The following is a 21,532-nucleotide window of genomic DNA, read 5'->3' as shown; positions in this document are numbered from 1 at the left end:
GCAAACTACACCAGCTAATCCTGAGGAGGAGATAATTAATATGATCATATGTGTTTAAAGTTAGACTGAAACAAAATCCTGCAGGAGTTGCCCAGGAGGGTTGGCAATCCCTGGGCTAGCATAGAGGCTAATAGGCTGACCACACCGCTTGCGTCGCAAAATACATTTAGAAATCTATGTTTTTCAATTATTGCACCCACACTGCTCACGCGTGTCACCGAGCGTCCTTTCTATTTCTGACGCAGATCGCACTGCAAGTCCTGCCTCTCCCATCTCCTCATTGGTTTATAGAAGTAGGTATCTACGTGCCATCTCCTCATTGGTTATACCCACGTGGGTGATTGAAAGACGAACTGTGTTGCCGGTCGGTGTAGTAATATTATGAAAGTTTAGATGCCAATAGCCATATAAGTTCAAAGATGAAAATGCCTGGAAGGAGGAGAGATGACTAGAAACTATTCAGTTGGCCGTTTTATGTGTTCATTAATTGTCGGAGTAGAGGACCTTGTGCATTTCAGGTAAAATAACAACTCAATGTTTATATCCCAGGACAAATTAGCTAGCAACAGCAAGCTAGCTAAATAGGACAAATTAGCTAGCAAGTGCAAGCTAACTAGCTAAATTGCCATAAATGTTTAATGCTTTTCGACCTGTTTCCAAATTAATGTAATTGGTTCAGAGTTTGTTTTGATATTTTAACCTGCGTGTCGTGATCACGTTTGGTGTAGGGGGACAAAATACATTTATGCACGATGGTGCAAGCGCGCAGCCTGTTTGAGTTCCGTGTAAGAGTTAATTGGGAATTCAACACTAAATCATCCAATCAGAAAATACTTTTAAGCTGAAAATTACATATTTGGGGCGGGCATTGCATGCGTTTTCCTTTAAGTGGTCTCATTGAACCTACAGCCGTACCCGTCCCTTAGTTGACAGTGGTGAGTGGAGACGGAGTGGACACAAGACACAAGAGATACAGACTGAAGAATACATTCATCAAATCAAGCAGCCTACACATGAACGATGAGGGACAGCAACACCATAACAGAACCTTGCCTTTCCAAATGACAAGGACTCTCTAAGCATCCCCAACTAGGCCTCTGGAGTCTGGACAGTAACAAGACACAGGCTTACATGACAATTGATATGACTGCCAATGCCTGCATTCAAAAAAAAAACCAGAAATGTCAGTCTCACTCTGACCACGCTAAAATCCTGACATTCACTCATGTTGTAAATCAATCAACAAGCATTTTAACGCTAGTGACTAATTAGTAGGGTCAAGTGTTTCTCCTAAACATGTGGCAGGTAGCCTTAAGGTTAGAGCATTGGGCCAGTAACCGAAAGGTCGCTGGATCAAATACAGGAGCAAGGTGAAAAGGGTACAAAGTGAAAAATCTGTCACTGTGACCATGAGCAGGGCACTTAACCTTAATTGCACCTGGGGCGCTGCACAATGGCTGTGATCCTTCTCCCTGAGGGTATCTCAGGGGGAGATGGGACAGGCAAGAAACACATTTCCATTACACCCTTGTGTGTAATAGGACAAATATAATAACCCCCCAAAATATTATAACCAAGTAGGCTAAAACTCCTGTCCCTATTCTTGAGGTATAGCATCAGCGTACATAGCTGAGGACAGACAGATAGCAAGACACTTGTCCTGGTTCAAACTGGTGTTATATTTAGAGAAGTACAGAAGAGGAGGAGACAGATGAGGACAACGAACATATGGGTTGAGGAAGTTCACTGAGACAAAAGGCCATTACGTACAGTAGAAGAAACCAAACTCTTTAAGGAAGACACTGGGATGGAGTCAGTATATTCAAGGCATTGGCCAAGCTTAGGTTTCCTGTCACTGTTCCCTGTCAGAACCCTAAGCAGAGCGGAGCGAAGCGGCAGGCAGAGTCAACCAGTCAGACCGGTTCCTGGTAGGCCCTAGCCTAGGGCCAGGAGATAGGGGGAGGGCGAGAGGGAGGAGGAGGCGGCAGCAGCCAATCAAATAGTCTTCTCTGGCCAAACACACACAAACCCACATTAATATAATGAGTTAGATGCTTCAGAAAAGCAGTCAGAAGCCACAGACATTCCAATCCACAATATACATTCAGATATTATTCAGACCCCTTGACTTTATTCATTTGTTTTAACATTACAGCCTTATTCTAAAATGGATTAAATAAATATTAAATCCTCAATCTACCCCATAATGACAAATACAGGTTTTTGAAATGTTTTTAAAATGTATTCAAAATAAAAAACAGAAATACCTTATTTACATAAGTATTCAGACCCTTAGATATGAGACTGGAAATTGAGCTCAGGTGTATCATGTTTCCATTGATCACCTTTAATATGTTTCTACAACTTGATTGGAGTCCACATATGGTCAATTCAATTGATTGGACATGGTTTGGAAAGGCACACACCTGCCTCTAAGGTCCCACAGTTGACAGTAAATGTTAGAGCAAAAACCAAGCCATGAGGTTGAAGGAATTGTCTCAGAGTTGCTCTTTGGAGATGGGAGAACCTTCTAGAAGGACAACCATCTCTGCACCACTCCATCAATCAGGACGATGGTAGAGTGGCCAGACAGGAGCCACTCTTCAGTAAAATGCACATGACTTAGAGTTTGCCAAAAGGCACCTAAAGGACTTCTCTGGTCTGATGAAACCAAGATTGAACTCTTTGACCTGAATGCCAAGCGTCACCTTTATTTAACTAGACTAGAACAAATTCTTATTTACAATGACGGCCTACCAGGGAACTGGCCCAACGCTCTAACCACTAGGCTACCTGCCGTCACATCTGGAAGAAACCTGGCACCATCCCTAAAGTGAAGCATCATGCTGTGGAGATGTTTTTCAGCAGCAGGGACTTGGAGACTAGACAGGATCAAGTGAAAGATTAATGGAGCAAAGTACAGAGAGATCCTTGATGAAAACCTTCTCAAGCGCACTCAGGACCTCAGACTGGGGTGAAGGTTCACCTAACAACAGGACAACAGCCCAAAGCACACTGTCAAGACGACGCAGGAGTGTCTTCAGGACAAGTCTCTGAATGTCCTCGAGTGGCCCTGCCAGAGCCCGGACTTGAACTCGATCAAACATCTCTGGAGAGACCTGAAAATAGCTGTGCTGCGAATCTCTCCCCATCCAATCTGACAGAGCTTGAGAGGATCTTCAGAGAAGAATGGGAGAAACTCCCCAAATACAGGAGTGCCAAGCTTGTCGTGTCATACCCAAGAAGACTCAAGGCTGTAATCACTGCCAAAGGTGCTTCAACAAAGCACTAACGGGTCTGAATACTTATGTTAATGTAATATTTTTGGTTTGTCATTATGTATTGTGTGTAGATTGATGGAGAATTATTATTTTGTCAATCCATTTCAGAATAAGGCTGAAACGCAACAGAATGTGGAAAAAGTCAAGGGGTCTGAATAGTTTCCGAATAGATTACTTTGGCACAGCAACAGACCATATAAATATCTCCAAATCTATAGAAAGCATCAGGGCAAATTCTCACCAAGTTTCACGTTTTAGTTGTATGTATGGGATACACATGGTATACACCGTCCAATGAAATGCTTACTTGCAGGTTCCTTCGACAATGCAACAACAATAAGAGATAATAAAAGATAAGAATACGAATTGTGGCTCAGTAAAATAAACATTTTAGCATCAGTATAATACAGGAAGTCACAAGTCAATATTTACAAGTTTTACAGAAGAGGGGACTGGGGGGCAAACTCTCACCTAAAGATGCAACTTCTGATTCAGAATAGGAAAACTGCTTATCCTGCCTGTTTGCCTGTCTGTCTGCCTGTCTGTCTGTCTGTCTACCCAGCTGCCTGCCAACCCTGGGAACAGGCAGTTTGGAAGGAATCCCTGAGGGTCCTGGTGTTTCAGAGGGGAACTCCCATCAGACCCATTTAGTGTTATTAAACACAATCAGTGTTAACAGGCACAGGCCATGTATCTCTCAGGTGAGAGCCTCATTCAATTGTGAGCATCGCAAGGAGAGCACACCTGCTAATTACTGAACCACAAAACAGCCAGACACCATACTGTAGTAGCTTTCATGGCTGATGTGATGTTCCTCGAGGAACGTATCAGCTATTCCTCCATTCACTGACTGGGTCCTATTCCTCCATTCACTGACTGGGTCCTATTCCTCCATTCACTGACTGGGTCCTATTCCTCCATTCACTGACTGGGTCATTCATTTCACTGACTGGGTCCTATTCCTCCATTCACTGACTGGGTCCTATTCCTCCATTTCACTGACTGGGTCCTATTCCTCCATTCACTGACTGGGTCCTATTCCTCCATTCACTGACTGGGTCCTATTCCTCCATTCACTGACTGGGTCCTATTCCTCCATTCACTGACTGGGTCCTATTCCTCCATTTCACTGACTGGGTCCTATTCCTCCATTTCACTGACTGGGTCCTATTCCTCCATTCACTGACTGACTGGACTGGGTCCTATTCCTCCATTCACTGACTGGGTCCTATTCCTCCATTCACTGACTGGGTCCTATTCCTCCATTCACTGACTGGGTCCTATTCCTCCATTCACTGACTGGGTCCTATTCCTCCATTCACTGACTGGGTCCTATTCCTCCATTCACTGACTGGGTCCTATTCCTCCATTCACTGACTGGGTCCTATTCCTCCATTCACTGACTGGGTCCTATTCCTCCATTCACTGACTGGTCCTATTCCTCCATTCACTGACTGGGTCCTATTCCTCCATTCACTGACTGGTCCTATTCCTCCATTCACTGACTGGGTCTATTCCATCCTGCCTTAAATTCAAACACATAGACCTATATCACATTAGCAGCCAGTTTGACTAATGTTCACAGTTCCAACAGTTTGAGGTGGACATTTTTCTTTGGGGCAAGAACTCAGAATGAGACTGCAGAATCCAATTAGGGTTTGAACTAGTCTGTGTTAGCCCACTGAGCTAAACGAGCACCATCAGAGAACAACCTGGAAACATGCCAACATGACAGGCAGAATAAGTCATTATTCATTAGAAAAATACTTACCGACGTAAATTCAAAATCCTTCTGATTTACTAGGTTTAGGATGTATTCGATTCGGAACTGGTGTGCTGGGTTGGCTAACCGGACTGGGGGCGTCAGTGTACTCATGGCTGTCACTATAGTCTGGAAAGGAGGAAAAATAGAAAAACCTTGATTTACAAAAACTACAGAAAGAAATGTATGTTTTTGTAAATCTTGAAATGTGTTAAAGACTTCCTCTATTGGGATACTAGTACTGCTAACTCATGTCAACAATGTAACCAAGAGGGAGAAATCAGCAGTAAAAAGCACCAATTACTGACCTCTATAGCTTCTTTTATGTTGTTTTTAATGTCTTGAATTTTCTGTTTTTTCTCCCTGTGAAGCATGAAAATAGATATTTAGAATCACGATAATAAGGAAATCAGTGTATAACAGCATACCACCTTAATGTCATCAAAATCACCATAAAAGGTGTAGCAATGCTTGACATGGAAAAGAAGAATGGCAATCTTTACTCATTGACGAAGTCTGCAAATCCTAAATAAAGGGCCAGACCACACAGATTTTGCATCCATAAAAAATGGTTGCCAATGGTTTTTCTATGGGGCTCATGCATTGATGGGTGATAGATAAATAGTGCATTCTTCATGCATTTCATCAGTCTGTGTAGCTGGGCTGATAGAACGTAGGAGTTTCAGTGACAGAGTAAAAGCAGTGCACTATACGACTGAGAGGAGGCTCCACTACATTCCTCACACTAAGACCTCAAAACACACTGTTTAAAATAAACTGCCATACCAATCTCTTCTCACCTCGGCCATTCCACTCCTCTCCATTATCATCCACTCTCCCTATCATTCTGTCACTCCCCACCTCCCATCGCCTTCTGTCCTCCTCATCCCACTCTCCAGCACCTTGTACTGACTGGCACTGCCTGTCCAACCTCCAGTAGGTAGGTACAACATTCTAGTCTGAGGGGCAGGCTGAGACAACCACACGGAACTGAAGCAAGAACGATAGAGATCCCCTCCCTCCATATATTTATCAATAGCCTACACCAGGGTGTCTGGCTGTGGAACACAAACCCGGACAACAACTGTCCTGAATTGACCATCAATACAATCTGTATACGGTCCCTGCTATGAACTGACTGACTGGCTGGCTGATGTGTGTGCAAGTGTGTGTGTATGTAATTTTGACCTACTATGTTTTTAAATTGCACTATTTCTATGATGTGATCAGTATTATATGTTGCGTATGTCATGTAGGAGCAGTCGTTCTTGTAAGTCCAACAAAAATTCCCCCCTCTGGGACAATAAAGTTGATCTGATCTTATTAAGACCTGTCAACTGTGCCATATGGGGAAGCCAAGGTGTGGAATGATCAGAATCATGGCCAGTAAAATTAACAATACAGCCACTGTACGTAACCTGAGAATCCACAGAAATGGAACCTGATTGAAGTCATATTGTTGGGAAACAAAAGCTTAAGGCAAATTACTGTTTTTATTGAGAGGTCCTACAGTATTGATGTTGGCATACAATATGGCATACTATACTGGCTAGGAAAAGAAGTTAGTGAAATCAAAATCGTCAGCATCTGCTCTCGATGAGCAGGGTTACAAGACCTACTAGCCTGAACGCAGTAGGCTATGCATGTGATTTCAAACGATTCAAAAACTATTTCAAGGATCTGTTGAATAATTGGTGCCATCTAGCAAAACACTTGTTGTTTAAAAACAGTTTATAAAATAGGCAATTCATAGAGCAATACACTTTGTAAATATTATCAATTAACTCAAGCAGTTTCACCTGTAGTCATAACAAACACCCAGTCTCTGGCGACAAACACCCATATACTCTCTGGGGTGGGGTGGAATTGCACACCAAATATAATTGAAACTGTAGCTACATTGCAAGAAACAGGTGAATATGCATTAGCCAAAGTTCGCCATCACACTCGCACATACCCTCACAGTGAATTTACTGTTCCTTGCTACCTTGTCACTTTTTTATTTATTTTGTATGCTGGAGTACGCATATCATTTGACAACAACACTTACAATGTCTCTTACTTCAGGAGATCTCACTGATGATATCAGTATGTGTAATTCTGTTGTCAAGGTAACAACCTGTATCATTTTTAGTAAAGTTACATTTATTACTCATCTCTGCTGTCCTGCGCCTGACTCCTCTGCACCAGCTACACCCAGACCTTTTACAGACACAGCCCTTAGCTGTGGTATATTGGTAATATAAACTCTGCAAAATAAATAAATGTCCCTTTTCAGAACCCTGTCTTTTAAAGAGAATTCATACAAATCCAAAAGATTTCACAGATCTTCATTGTAAAGGGTTTAAACACTGTTTCCAAAGCTTGTTCAATGAACCATAAACAATTAATGAACATGCACCTGTGGAAAGGTCGTTAAGACACTAACAGCTTACAGACGGTAGGCAATTAAGGTCACAGGTATGAAAACTTAGGACACTAAAGAGGCCTTTCTACTGACTCTGAAAAACACCAAAAGAAAGATGCCCAGGGTCCCTGCTCATCTGCGTGAACGTGCCTTAGGCATGCTGCAAGGAGGCATGAGGACTGCAGATGTGGCCAGGGCAAATTGCAATGTCCGTACTGTGAGACGCCTAAGACAGCGCTACAGGGAGACAGGACAGACAGCTGATCATCCTCGCAGTGGCAGACCACGTGTAACAACACCTGCACAGGATCGGTACATCCGAACATCACACAGGTACCGGATGGTAACAAAACTGCCTGAGTTACACCAGGAACACACAATCCCTCCGTCAGTGCTCAGACTGTCCACAACAGGCAGAGAGAGGCTGGACTGAGGGCTTGTAGGTCTGTTGTAAGATAGGACCTCACCAGACATCACCGGCAACAATGTCGCCTATGAGCACAAACCCACCATCGCTGGACCAGGCAGGACTGGCAAAAGGTGCTCTTCTCTGACGAGTCATGGTTTTGTCTCACCAGGGGTGATGGTCGGATTCGCGTTTATCGTTGAAGGAATGAGCGTTACACCGAGGCCTGTACTCCGGAGCGGGATCGATTTGGAGGTAGAGGATCCGTCATGGTCTAGGGCGGTCTGTCACAGCATCATCGGACTGAGCTTGTTATTGCAGGCTATCTCAATGCTGTGCGTTACAGGGAAGGCGTCCTCCCTCCTCATGTGGTACCCTTCCTGCAGGCTCATCCTGACATGACCCTCCAGCATGAAAATGCCACAAGCCATACTGCTCGTTCTGTGTTTGATTTCCTACAAGACAGGAATGTCAGTGTTCTGCCATGGCCAGCAAAGAGCCCGGATCTCAATCCCATTGAGCACGTCTGGGACCTGTTGGATCGGACGGTGAGGGCTTGGGCCATTCCCCCCAGAAATGTCCGGGAACTTGCAGGTGGCTTGGTGGAAGAGTGGGGTAACATCTCACAGCAAGAACTGGCAAATCTGGTGCAGTCCATGAGGAGGAGATGCACTGCAGTACTAAATACAGCTGGTGGCCACAACATATACTGACTGTTACTTTTGAGTTTGACCCCCACCTTGTTCAGGGACACATTATTCCATTTCTGTTAGTCACATGTCTGTGGAACTTATTCAGTTTATGTCTCAGTTATTGAATCTTATGTTCATACAAATATTTACACCGGTTATGTTTGTTGAAAATAAACGCAGTTGACAGTGAGAGGACGTTTCTTTTTTTGCTGAGTTTATCACAAACCCCCAAGGTGCCTTATTGCTATTATAAACTGGTTACCAAAGTAATTAGAGCAGTAAAAATAAATGTTTTGTCATACGGTCTGATATACCACGGCTGTCAGCCAATCAGCATTCAGGGCTTGAACCACCCAGATTATAAAGGTGTAAAATCTCAACAATTAATCAGCCTGAGAGAATCCTAGGGCCTCGGTTACCAGTTTAAAGTCTGTGTAATACAAAAGGAGTAAGAACCCTATGGGCTTCAGTAAGGCTGCGACGATACCAGCATCGCGATACTCATTAGTCTCGTGCAACAAAACCCGAAGCGGATTTAATTTCCTTAAGAAAACAGCCCTAATGATGGAAGCAAGCATTATTATTTTGTCATCCAGAGTCACATTTATTTAAAAGGACCATAGACTTTGACCTGCTTCGGTTTTTCATTTTTTCCGTGAAAAGAATATTGCTATAATGGTATCGTCCTGGTCCAAGCCTTCAGTGGCACCTAGAAAATAACACGGTTCTGCAAAGATTTATGAAATGAGGGGAAATAATACTTACTCTGCGTTGAAGCCATTCACATGCAATATTCGCATCTGTTTAACTATCGTGCTCTTCCCAGATTCACCAGCACCTGCAAACAGAGAGAACAGGAAGATAAATCTAAAGTCCTTTCAAAAAACACCTCACTTGACAGTGGTCTCTTTTAGGGCGATATCAATTCCCTTGAGCTAAATTCTAGGCATGCAAATCACACATTACTTCAGTGTTCAACCAAGTTACAACCTACTACAACTAGGTCCCAGAGTGTTTCCTGGTCAGATAATATGGTTAGGAAGAAATCCTAACCTCTAGTGATGACTGTCCACTAACCACGGAACATGGAATGCTGGGAACATTCGGAACAGTCATTCCCCACACATTGAGGAACGGAGAGAACAAACGCTGCTCCTTTGTGCTAACAGCATGCTACATGCTAAATGAAAATGAAAAGCAAACAGACCAGATCCTAACTTGGGCCTGAGCATCTTTTTTTTTACTTCTCTCCAAGGGAAAAACACACCAATAATGTAGCGAGTTGACTAGGTAGACTTGTCATAAATACCTAGGCCCCTATAAAATCCAAAATGGTAACCAGGTTTCCAGGATCCGGTCAAACACATTCTTACTGTGCAGCAACAAAAAAAATGAATTGGAATAAATATGCAGCTTTTACATTTATTTTTGTTTTGTATAGTGAACATGCTTTAGTTGAATTAATGTATCCAAAGAATGTGAATTATTTTAGTGAATGAAGAATCTTGTTTTTGGATAAGTTAATAGGGACCCGAGTCATTGTCACTTCAGACTAGAATCAATGTCTGTATTGTTATTAGGCCTAATACTGTAAGGTCAAAAACATCGAACGTGATTTCAATGTTGTTTGTAATATCAATGAGGATTAAATTGCTCCAAAGATGAGCCTACCAAATCAAGCCAATTAAAGGAAAAGATCAGTAGTTAATCTAGCCAGCTATCCAAACTTGTTGTAATCATGGCCGAATACCAGCCGGGCACGTATGGCATGTGCCCAGAGGTCCTGACCTCCGGAGCAACCATTGATTTTGTTAGTCACTCTCAGTCAGATATCATATTAAGAAATGTTTTGTAGAATTGCAGGAAATGTCTCTGTCCCATGGCAAAATGTGTAGAATTGCAGAAAACTTGCTAACTATACAGATGTTTTTATCTCAATATCAAATAATTATGTGTAACAATTAACTACCTTACTGTGATCTTTTGTTTATTTTTGACCATTTTAAATGAAAACATAGCTTCTTAGCAAAGAGCAATTTCTCAAGCAATTTTGCTAGGACTGTTTGGGAGTGGTCTTAGGGAGGAGGGAAAAGAAAATTAGCTGTTATTGGCAGAGAGGTTTGGAACTCTGTTTTTTATCTTTCTTATTTACCCCAAAGCTCAATCCCACCAAAACAGGTTGAAGTTTCAGGGAGTCTTTTCAAACAGTAAAAGGGCCATTATCATCATGTTCACAATGTCACAGTATTATTCTAATCTCAGTGTGGAAATATATATAAAACACTAGAAAATCATGTTTTTGACTGCACTGGGCCTTTAAAACTGCAACATGTTACCTATGCTCCATGGCAAAATGTGTGGAATTGCAGGATATGAACTTTAAAACTACACTTTCTCTCTCCACTGGCAAAAGGGGGGCTTCTAAAATGGTTTTCTGTGAGGTGTGGGGGGGGGGGGTCACCCAACCAAATCTTGCTTAGGGCCTCCCAAATCCTAGCGCCAGCCCTGTGTAATTGGAATAACTCCATTACTATACAATTATAAAGCAATTACTATGAAACACGCTAATACAATGGTGTTACTTGAGTAATTACAGTGTTATTACATAGGTAGGACTAGGAACAACTTGATTACTCTAGGCCTACTGTCAAATAAATCAGTCCTGGTATTAGCAACGATTATGATTAAAAGCACTCCAAGGAAAACGTAGTCCATGATGATAACTCAAATTTCTGAGGACTATAATATATAGGTTACTCTTCCTAAATCAGGCATATAGACACATATTGCTAAGCTTACACCACAAGCAATAATTCCACTAATCAGATGGCATCATATGCAACTATGTTGCAAAATAAGGGTACAAATCCTATTGGTGGCTTTTCATGAACAGCTGCTTGAAATGACAGGTGTGCATTGACACACGTGTTGTCAGTGTAAGTATTTTACAAGAACAAAGTCCTATCGAAAATGACAGCAAAACCACACGTAAACCCCATTGCAATAAAACAAATGGAAGAGTCTTGGTTTAATAGACTGCCTAGGAAGAACATGGGCCTACATACAATACGGTCATTTACCACGTCAGACCCTTGTCATCCTCAAATGCCACAATAGGTATATGGCAGGGATACCCACATTAAACATGGCATGAAACACTTAACCAATGTCAGAAACCTACCTAATAGCAGAAGCCGGTGAGTAGCTCGGTAAATCTGTTTGTCTTTCTGAAGCTGTTTCTCTATCTTTTTGTTAGCTTCCCTCTGTGTCTTCTCCTCATTACGTTGGTCTTCGGATTTACTATTGCCCAGACAACCCATCTTCCCAAAAACCCAATAAAAAGGTTCGGGGGAGGGGGGATTCATATAATAAATAATTTCTAGATTCCTAGATTGGGCCAAGAGAAAGACACCTTGCTCAAGATGGGTGACATCTGTATTGCCAGTTGCAGACTAAAACCTGCGGAAGATCAAGACCAACCAAGCCGTAGCCTTTATCACAGTTATTAGTGTTAAATATCTACCGGCTACAACAGATCATTCAGTGAGAACAGAGTGGTGGTGCTAATCACGACACTCAGGCCGCCCTCTCAGACAGTTGATTCCTATAATGTTTTCACTGTAAATCCGCAATATAGTCATCAAGATTAATTTCAGTGTTGAATATTATCCGTCAGCGTTACAATGTACATAAATGATCTCGAGTTGTCGTAGAGCTGAAATCCACACTGAATTCTAGCAAATGTCTCATCTAGAATCCATCATTGGTTTCACTCGTAGAATTCTGCCATTCAAAACAATAGCGTATTTCCCTTTTTCTTGTTCAATCCGTCCTCAGCCCCAGCAGATACAGAGGGTGGATAAAAAAAAGTATTAATATTTCCACTAAAATGACGGCATGTGGATGATTATGCAGGGTTTCCTTCTTCATCCGAATGTATTTTAAATCCAAGACAAAACGTTTTTGTTGTAACTTTGTCAAAATATATCCTGTTTTAGTCAATGATATTAATTTAATTCCCCTCCTCGTCACAGATGTTGGCTGCTTTTGGGGTTTGTCCAGATCAAAAAGGCCCTTCTCTCGGTCTTTTTCTTTACCGCTGTAATTTGGATTTCTCCTCACATCGGTAAGCTTTTCTAGGCGAACATTGCCTTCAGTAGGTTTTGTTGTATGCAATGCAATTTCCCCGATTCAGGTATATTTATGAAAATCATTCGTTATTTTCTTGTTTTTCTCGTGGGTAGAGCTCGCTGTCAGTCTAAGCTTTGTATTCCTTTTGAATTCGTATGGTAGCCTAAGCCTGTATATGTGCATATCGATATATGAACATACCGCGGTAGGCCAATATAACAATTAATCCAACGATGACAGTTATTTTTTCATGTAAAGGCCAGATCTGCTCTTGCATAAATGTGAATAGATTAGTTTCTTTGAAGTATTTATATGCAATTTTGTCCTTTTCTCTGAGAATTGTACATTGAGATAGAAAGCGTTAAAGAGATGGGGTGGGGCAAACAGCTCTCACTGAACCCTGGGAAAGACCAGAGTGTAATCACATGATTGCCCAAAACGTCATGAAGTTGCGATTCCGAAGAGAAAAGGCGCCCTCTTTGAAGAACTGATCGTCCATACAGGGCAAGTGGACTACTGTAGCACAACAGATGCATCGTAACCATTATAACATAGATACACAGAATGTATTCATACTTGCCGGATCTCTATTCAGTCTTGACTTCTTTATTCCCTCTCTAAATCTGAATGTTTTAGTGGAAATAGAATTAAAAACATAAAAGGATTTGTAAAGGGGTAGTTTAAAACTGGTTGAAACTTCTCACTATTCTACAAGCACCAAATAAGTACACAATTTTAACCATTTGTTTTCATTTATTATAATCCATCTTTAAATTAATAATAACCTAATTATAAACCACCCCTTTATAAAGAATGCCAGTATATGAATATACATTTGTTTATGGATTCATTTGTAGATATGAATAATATAAACAAATTGCACTTCTTGCCAGATAAAGGCTTACTAAATTTACTGCTTTACTGGGTCTTGCCATTCCCAAATATGTGACATATCAGCCCAGCCTTAAAAAATACCAGCCTCTATTAGCATGCTTGAAAATAAATGTGCCCACATTGTGATCAGATTTCCCACTGCATTTAACAACATTAATCTGACCACAGCACAGGCTGTATGAGTATGTGGCGTGAAGACACCAGGGGTCTGTTTCTGAATCACAGCCATATACAATCCATGTAAGTTCTCAAAAAAAATGACTGTCTATGGTTAGTTGATAGATGCCCAATTATCATTTGTGTAACCTATTGTCAATAACAATGAGTGACTAATATCAGACCTCAAATTCTTCTGTTAGTGTTTTTGAACTTATTTTGTGAACCAGGAAGTCCTTCAGCTCATATGGTCGAATGAGTATCCCACTGTTTTGTGTAAATAAAAAAATATTAAAGGAAATATACCAGCCTACCATCCTACGGGCCGGTATATTTCCTTTAACCATCCTACGGGCCGGTATATTTCCTTTAACCATCCTACGGGCCGGTATATTTCCTTTAACCATCCTACGGGCCGGTATATTTCCTTTAACCATCCTACGGGCCGGTATATTTCCTTTAACCATCCTACGGGCCGGTATATTTCCTTTAACCATCCTACGGGCCGGTATATTTCCTTTAACCATCATACGGGCCGGTATATTCCTTTAACCATCATACGGGCCGGTATATTTCCTTTAACCATCATACGGGCCGGTATATTTCCATCCTACGGGCGGTAACCATCCTACGGGCCGGTATATCTCCTTTAACCATCCTACGGGCCGGTATATCTCCTTTAACCATCCTACGGGCCGGTATATCTCCTTTAACCATCCTTTAACCATCCTACGGGCCGGTATATCTCCTTTAACCATCCTACGGGCCGGTATATCTCCTTTAACCATCCTACGGGCCGGTATATCTCCTTTAACCATCCTACGGGCCGGTATATTTCCTTTAACCATCCTACGGGCCGGTATATTTCCTTTAACCATCCTACGGGCCGGTTAACCATCCTACGGGCCGGTATATTTCCTTTAACCATCCTACGGGCCGGTATATTTCCTTTAACCATCCTACGGGCCGGTATATTTCCTTTAACCATCATACGGGCCGGTATATTTCCTTTAACCATCCTACGGGCCGGTATATCTCCTTTAACCATCCTACGGGCCGGTATATTTCCTTTAACCATCCTACGGGCCGGTATATTTCCTTTAACCATCCTACGGGCCGGTATATTTCCTTCAACCATCCTACGGGCCGGTATATTTCCTTCAACCATCCTACGGGCCGGTATATTTCCTTTAACCATCCTACGGGCCGGTATATTTCCTTTAACCATCATACGGGCAGGTATATTTCCTTCAACCATCCTACAGGCCGGTATATTTCCTTCAACCATCATACGGGCCGGTATATTTCCTTCAACCATCCCATCATCGTCACTATTTCACCATGGTGTGAGTAGTTCATCTCCAAAGGCCTAAAATATGTCAACCTTCAAATCTACAGGTAACTGCCAAAAATAAAGGAAACACCAACATAAAGTGTCTTAATAGGGCTTTGAGTCACCACAAGTCAGAACAGCTTCAATGCACATTGGCATAGATTCTACGAGTTTCTGGAACTTTATTGTAAGGATGTGACACCATACTTCCATGAAAAATGACATAATTTGGTGTTTTGTTGATGGTGGTGGACAACGCTGTCTCATGCTCCTCTCCAGAATCTCCTAAAAGGGTTCAATTGGGTCGAAACCTGGTGACTGAGACGGCCATGTCATATGGTTTACATTGTTTTCATGCTCATCAAACCATTCAGTGACCACTAGTGCCTTGTGTATGGCGGCATTGTCATCTTATGGTGGCATAGCAATGGTAGCCAAAATAATGGCCAGCCCAGCATTTTAAACATGGCCCTAAGCATGGGATGTTAACTGCTTAATTAACTCAGGAACCACACCTGTATGGAAGCCCGTGTTTTCAATAGAATTTGTATCCCTCATTTACTTAAGCTTTTCCATTATTTTGGCAGGTACCTGTACATCATGATGAGGCTCTGAAAGATGCTTACATTTCAGGAGGAAACCCTTTTCAACATTTGCAACAGAATTGTGCAAATAGCAGATACATTTTCATCCACCAAAAAGTTGGACATGTGTACTATACATACAAGGTTCAATGTGAAAATGTGATTATTTGATTCCACTTCGCATTAAGAAGCATAAAACCCATATACTTACATTGTAAACTGTTACAATGTGTACCTACACTATAATTACACATGTAACTGCATAGGTTTAAGGCCACTTCATGCATGAAATATGACCACTGAAAGAGAACAAGGAGTTCACAAAATGCAGCTTCCGTGGCTAAGGTGTGGTTCAAACGTTTTACTATAGAGCATTGCTGTGTGGACTCGCTGTGTGTCTGCCTTGACCCCCCTGTTCCTTTAATGGACGTTTACCTCATAATACAGGGCAATTGTATTGTGTATGTACACATTATTTGTGTTCAGGGTGACGGTAACAACAATAAGAAAATGTCTAAGCACTTCAACCTGTGGCCAATTATTTTGCAGCGAAACTAATAAAATAGTTACATATGATTAACTGATAATGAAAATTCCGAACTGAGGTGAAAAGTATGGTAATATTTTTTTATCGATGAGCAAAAAAGATTCAGTATTCTACATTCAAATGCAATGCCCAACTCTTGCCAGTACGGGGCAGAATTTAGTTACAGTTGTATCATACCTGAGGCTTCTCAGCAATCACACTGGATTCTAGGATATGAGCAGTGGCGATTTTAGCATGTAAATCTTGATGGGGCAAACTCAACAAAAACAATGATATGCATGCCAGCAAAGCCACTACACAAGACAGTAAAACAATACATTAATTGCACTGTAACAGTAACAAACGGTGCCCACAAACTGTTAGAGCCTACATAAAGCTGTCCCAACAGCAGAGCTTTCTTTTCAGCACCATGGAGTGAATCCTTACCACTTCTACACCTGGCTATCAGCGGAGCCTTGTCTGGCAGCGAAACAGTTCATTCAGCCTCATTTACTGCCTTTTTAAAAAACATAGCTGAAATGGCTGACTTGCTTGAACAAATGTGGTTTCTACTGACAATTGAGATGTACAAACTATGGCATAAGGGAACGGTGAGCAGATAAGAGGCAATCCATAATTTAGATTGAGACATTAATGAGTGAGCTAAGACGGACTTAGTGAATATAACTATTTGTTCAGCACTTCTGAAATGTACAGCGACAGAATTCAGAACATTGGCCGTTCTTACAGTATTCTCCCTGTACACCACGTTAGAACAGTAGGATAAATAAAGGGGGCACATAAGCAGACGATGAAATATTTTGCAAAACTCGATGATAACAATTCTCTAAAAACAGGCTATAGCCTACATGTGGACCACCAAGTCAGAACAGTAGGTTAAGTTATGAGGGGGAACGGGACCAAATTAATAGGGTAAGGCACATGGGCTACTAACAGCTTACATTTATTTTGTTATTTAACCTTTATTTAACTAGGCATACACTTAGTATTACTTTCTTAGCTACAGTATAGGTATCTCCCTGGCATATTACATAATTTATGAGGCAGAATACAATACATTTTTGGACTCACCTTGTTGTGCTCTGCTCACTTGAACAGGAAGGTGGCATGGCGGTCCTTCTTGTGGGCAAATTTTGTCACCATTCTCTGGATTTATAGTGCTTTCAAGACAACTGGGATATCGGGAAAAAACAAGTTTGAATCATGACGTCAGGGATCTTAAGGTCGGAACTCTAGAAAGAGGCCAGAGTTCCCGACTTGGAATTCAGATTTGGATGACCGTTCACAATGTATTTTCCCAGTCGGCGCGCATTTCTCCCCCCCAGAGTTCCCAGTTGTCTTGAAATCACTGAAGTCTGAGATTTTCCAGTTCCGAGTTATTTTGAAAGCAGCGGAAGTCATGCTGCATGGGAACTTCTAATGTAAATCTATGACAGCAGTCAAGGGGCTTGAACTTTATAGCTCTCCCTGTAGATTCTGCAGTGACCCCATGAGTGACAGAACACTGAGCCAATTATGGCGTAACTAGAGAAAATTACCACCCCTACCCTCTGTATTTTGATGCATTTATTTAACTAGGCAAGTCAGTTAAGAAAAAATCTTATTTACAATGACGGCCTAACCCGGATGACGCTGGGCCAGTTGTGTGCCACCTATGGGACTCCCAATCACAGCTGGATGTGATACAGCCTGTAATCGAACCAGGATCTGTAGTGACACCTCTTGCACTGAGATGCAGTGCCTTAGATCACTGCGCCACTCGAGAGCCCCTGAGCAGTCTAAAAATGAGGGGTTCAACAAGGGTTCTTCTAATTTTGCACGCCCAATTTTTCAGTTTTTGATTTGTTAAAAAAGTTTGAAATATCCAATAAATGTCGTTCCACTTCATGATTGTGTCCCACTTGTTGTTGATTCTTCACAAAAAAACACAGTTTTATATCTTTATGTTTGAAGCCTGAAATGTGGCAAAAGGTCTCAAAGTTCAAGGGGGCCGAATACTTTCGCAAGGCACCATCCATCCATCCATCCATCCATACATATATACACACACTGTGGGGAGAACAAGTATTTGATAACCTGCAAAATCGGCAGTGTTTCCTACTTACAAAGCATGTAGAGGTCTGTAATTTTTACCATAGGTACACTTCAACTGTGAGAGACGGAAAATTCCAGAAATTCACATTATGATTTTTAAGTAATTAATTTGCATTTTATTGCATGACATAAGTATTTGATACATCAGAAAAGCAGAACGTAATATTAGGTACAGAAACCTTTGTTTGCAAATACAGAGATCATACGTTTCCTGTAGTTCTTGACCAGGTTTGCACACACTGCAGCAGGGATTTTGGCCCACTCCTCCATACAGACCATCTCCAGATCCTTCAGGTTTCGGGGCTGTCTGTCACGAATATTACCGAAGGTGACTACCCTTCTTGTTCGGGTGGCGCTCGGCGGTCGTCGTCGCCGGTCTACTAGCTATCTCCAATCCGTTGTTCTGTGTTCCTTTGGTTTTGTCTGATTGGTATCACCTGTTTCTTGTTTGGTTGTTAGGGTAGGGTTATATATAGTTTGTTCAGCCCGCTTCTCTTTTCGTGCGGGCTTGTTTGTCTGTTCTATGTTTGAGTGTATTTTGTTTGTATTTTGGGTTTCGCGCTGTCCGTTTATATTTCTGATCATTTGTTTTCCTACTTTTGTTCATGTCATTTTTCCGGGACATTAAAGCGTTTTTTTCCCACATCTTTTGCTCTCTGCGCCTGACTCCACACCTCCTCACTCATTTTCCGTAACACTGTCGTTGGGCAATACGGACTTTCAGCTCCCTCCAAAGATTTTCTATTGGGTTCAGGTCTGGAGACTGGCTAGGCCACTCCAGGACCTTGAGATGCTTCTTACGGAGCCACTCCATAGTTGCCCTGGCTGTGTGTTTTGGGTCGTTGTCATGCTGGAAGACCCAGCCATGACCCATCTTCAATGCTCTTACTGAGGGAAGGAGGTTGTTGGCCAAGATCTCGCGATACATGGCCCCATCCATCCTCCCCTCAATACGGTGCAGTCGTGCTGTCCCCTTTGCAGAAAAGCATCCCCAAAGAATGATGTTTCCACCTCCATGCTTCACGGTTGGGATGGTGTTCTTGAGGTTATACTCATCCTTCTTCTTCCTCCAAACCCTGCAAGTGGAGTTTAGACCAAAAAGCTAAATGTTTGTCTCATCAGACCACATGACCTTCTCACATTCTTCCTCTGGATCATCCAGATGGTCATTGGCAAACTTCAGACAGGCCTGGACATGCGCTGACTTGAGCAGGGGGACCTTGCGTGCGCTGCAGGATTTTAATCCATGACGGCGTAGTGTGTTACTAATGGTTTTCTTTGAGACTGTGGTCCCAGCTCTCTTCAGGTCATTGACCAGGTCCTGCCGTGTAGTTCTGGGCTGATCCCTCACTTTCCTCATGATCATTGATGCACCACGAGGTGAGATCTTGCATGGAGCCCCAGAACGAGGGTGATTGACCATCATCTTGAACTTCTTCCATTTTCGAATAATTGCGCCAACAGTTGTTGCCTTCTCACAAAGCTGCTTGCCTATTGTCCTGTAGCCCATTCCAGCCTTGTGCAGGTCTACAATTTATCCCTGATGTCCTTACACAGCTTTCTGGTCTTGGCCATTGTGGAGAGGTTGGAGTCTGTTTGAATGAGTGTGTGGACAGGTGTCTTTTATACAGGTAACAAGTTCAAACAGGTGCAGTTAATACAGGTAATGAGTGGAGAACAAACAGGAGGGCTTCTTAAAGAAAAACTAACAGGTCTGTGAGAGCCAGAATTCTTACTGGTTGGTCGGTGATCAAATACTTATGTCATGCAATAAAATGCAAATGAATTACTTAAAAATCATACAATGTGATTTTCTGGATTTTTGTTTTAGATTCCGTCTCTCACAGTTGAAGTGTGTGTGTGTGTGTGTGTGTGTGTGTATATATATACACACACACACATATATACATATATACATATATACACACACACATACATATATACATACACACATACATATATTATTATTTATTTTTTCCTAACAGGTGGGGCTCAAAATAGGCGGGGCTCTGCCCTACCTGCCCTGAATGACATGTCGCCACCGGATTTGAGTTTCAAAACAATTAATCTGGCTAAAAAGATGTAATAAAATTAAACAAGGTCGCTCCTTTTTTGTTTTCTACAATTTAGCATTTTAGCACAATCATCCCTCTACTTTGTTCTGTTTTTCTAAAAACAACATTTCAAACACCAACAAGAGGTCCCCCAAGGACACAGAAGATAGCCTTAGCTAACAGGTTGGAGATCATCAGCAGAACAACGAAGAGAAGCAATGATTAAGATAATAACTAACTAACTCACACCTGATTGTTCATAAACATAAGTAGGTTCTCATTCTGCTCATGTCCAGTCTTTTCTTAAACCTGCAGGACCCGCATGACTGGTGTATTTTGGTCACAGAGCCCACACGGTTCTTCCACTTGTGTCTGCAGACTGCCCTCCTTTCCTTGTGTAACGTAGAAAGAAAGGGCAGCTTCTATAAAAGGCAAAGGAGCTAAGTGTCTCCTTGTGATACAGTCTATAACTATAGGTTGTATCAAGGTCTTACTTTGCTAACACTTTTGATTCCATTTTTAATGAAACCTGTTCTCCTTCACTTGAGCAAATCAAAACAACGCCTTCCACAAGAACTGGCATAAGCAGTTATTACTTGTCCTTATGGATCATGTCATTTTCTGCATATATATATATATATATATGTGTGTGTGTGTGTGTGTGTGTGTGTGTAAATTAATCTTGTTTTGGTCTCTTTTCTCAAAAAGCAAGCATGTGAGAATCTGCCTGTTCTCATATACCCTCAAGGCAGCATTAGCCTCTGAAAGCTATGATAGCATGTCGTTTCTTAATTCACTCACTAAATAAACTGTAGGCTACAATAAGTCTTGTGTTTGTAATAACAAGCGATGAATAGGGCTGTATGTACTGCTGTTGCATATTTACACTTACAACAAACAGTCCCTCAAAAATAACGTGTTGTTTGGACATCAATAAGCATCACCCACAATGGTGTAGAGAACGCAGCTGAGATTTCAGTGTAGATAGCCAGTTCGATATCAGAGGGAACTACAACGTATATGTTCTTGACTGTTGATATATTGGTAAAATGAAATTAGTGATTTATCAAGTGCAGGGCCTAGCCTATATATGGTAACTATATCCAATTTCAGTGTGAATATTCTGCTGAATAAAAACACAGAACAAGCTTATTAGCAGTCATAGCAGATCACTTAGGTTACTTGTCCAGT

The 21,532-nt window shown here is 41.7% G+C and overlaps 1 pseudogene; it reads right to left on the bottom strand.

Annotated features, from left to right (window-relative positions):
- LOC135540307 (guanine nucleotide-binding protein G(s) subunit alpha-like) overlaps positions 1 to 21,532 on the bottom strand; it is a 39,340-nt pseudogene that overhangs the window by 17,435 nt on the left and 373 nt on the right.

The sequence above is a fragment of the Oncorhynchus masou genome, chromosome 5 (genome assembly GCF_036934945.1).
Source record: "Oncorhynchus masou masou isolate Uvic2021 chromosome 5, UVic_Omas_1.1, whole genome shotgun sequence".
Lineage (NCBI taxonomy): Eukaryota > Metazoa > Chordata > Actinopteri > Salmoniformes > Salmonidae > Oncorhynchus > Oncorhynchus masou.
This window is presented reverse-complemented; position numbering and strand designations above follow the sequence as displayed.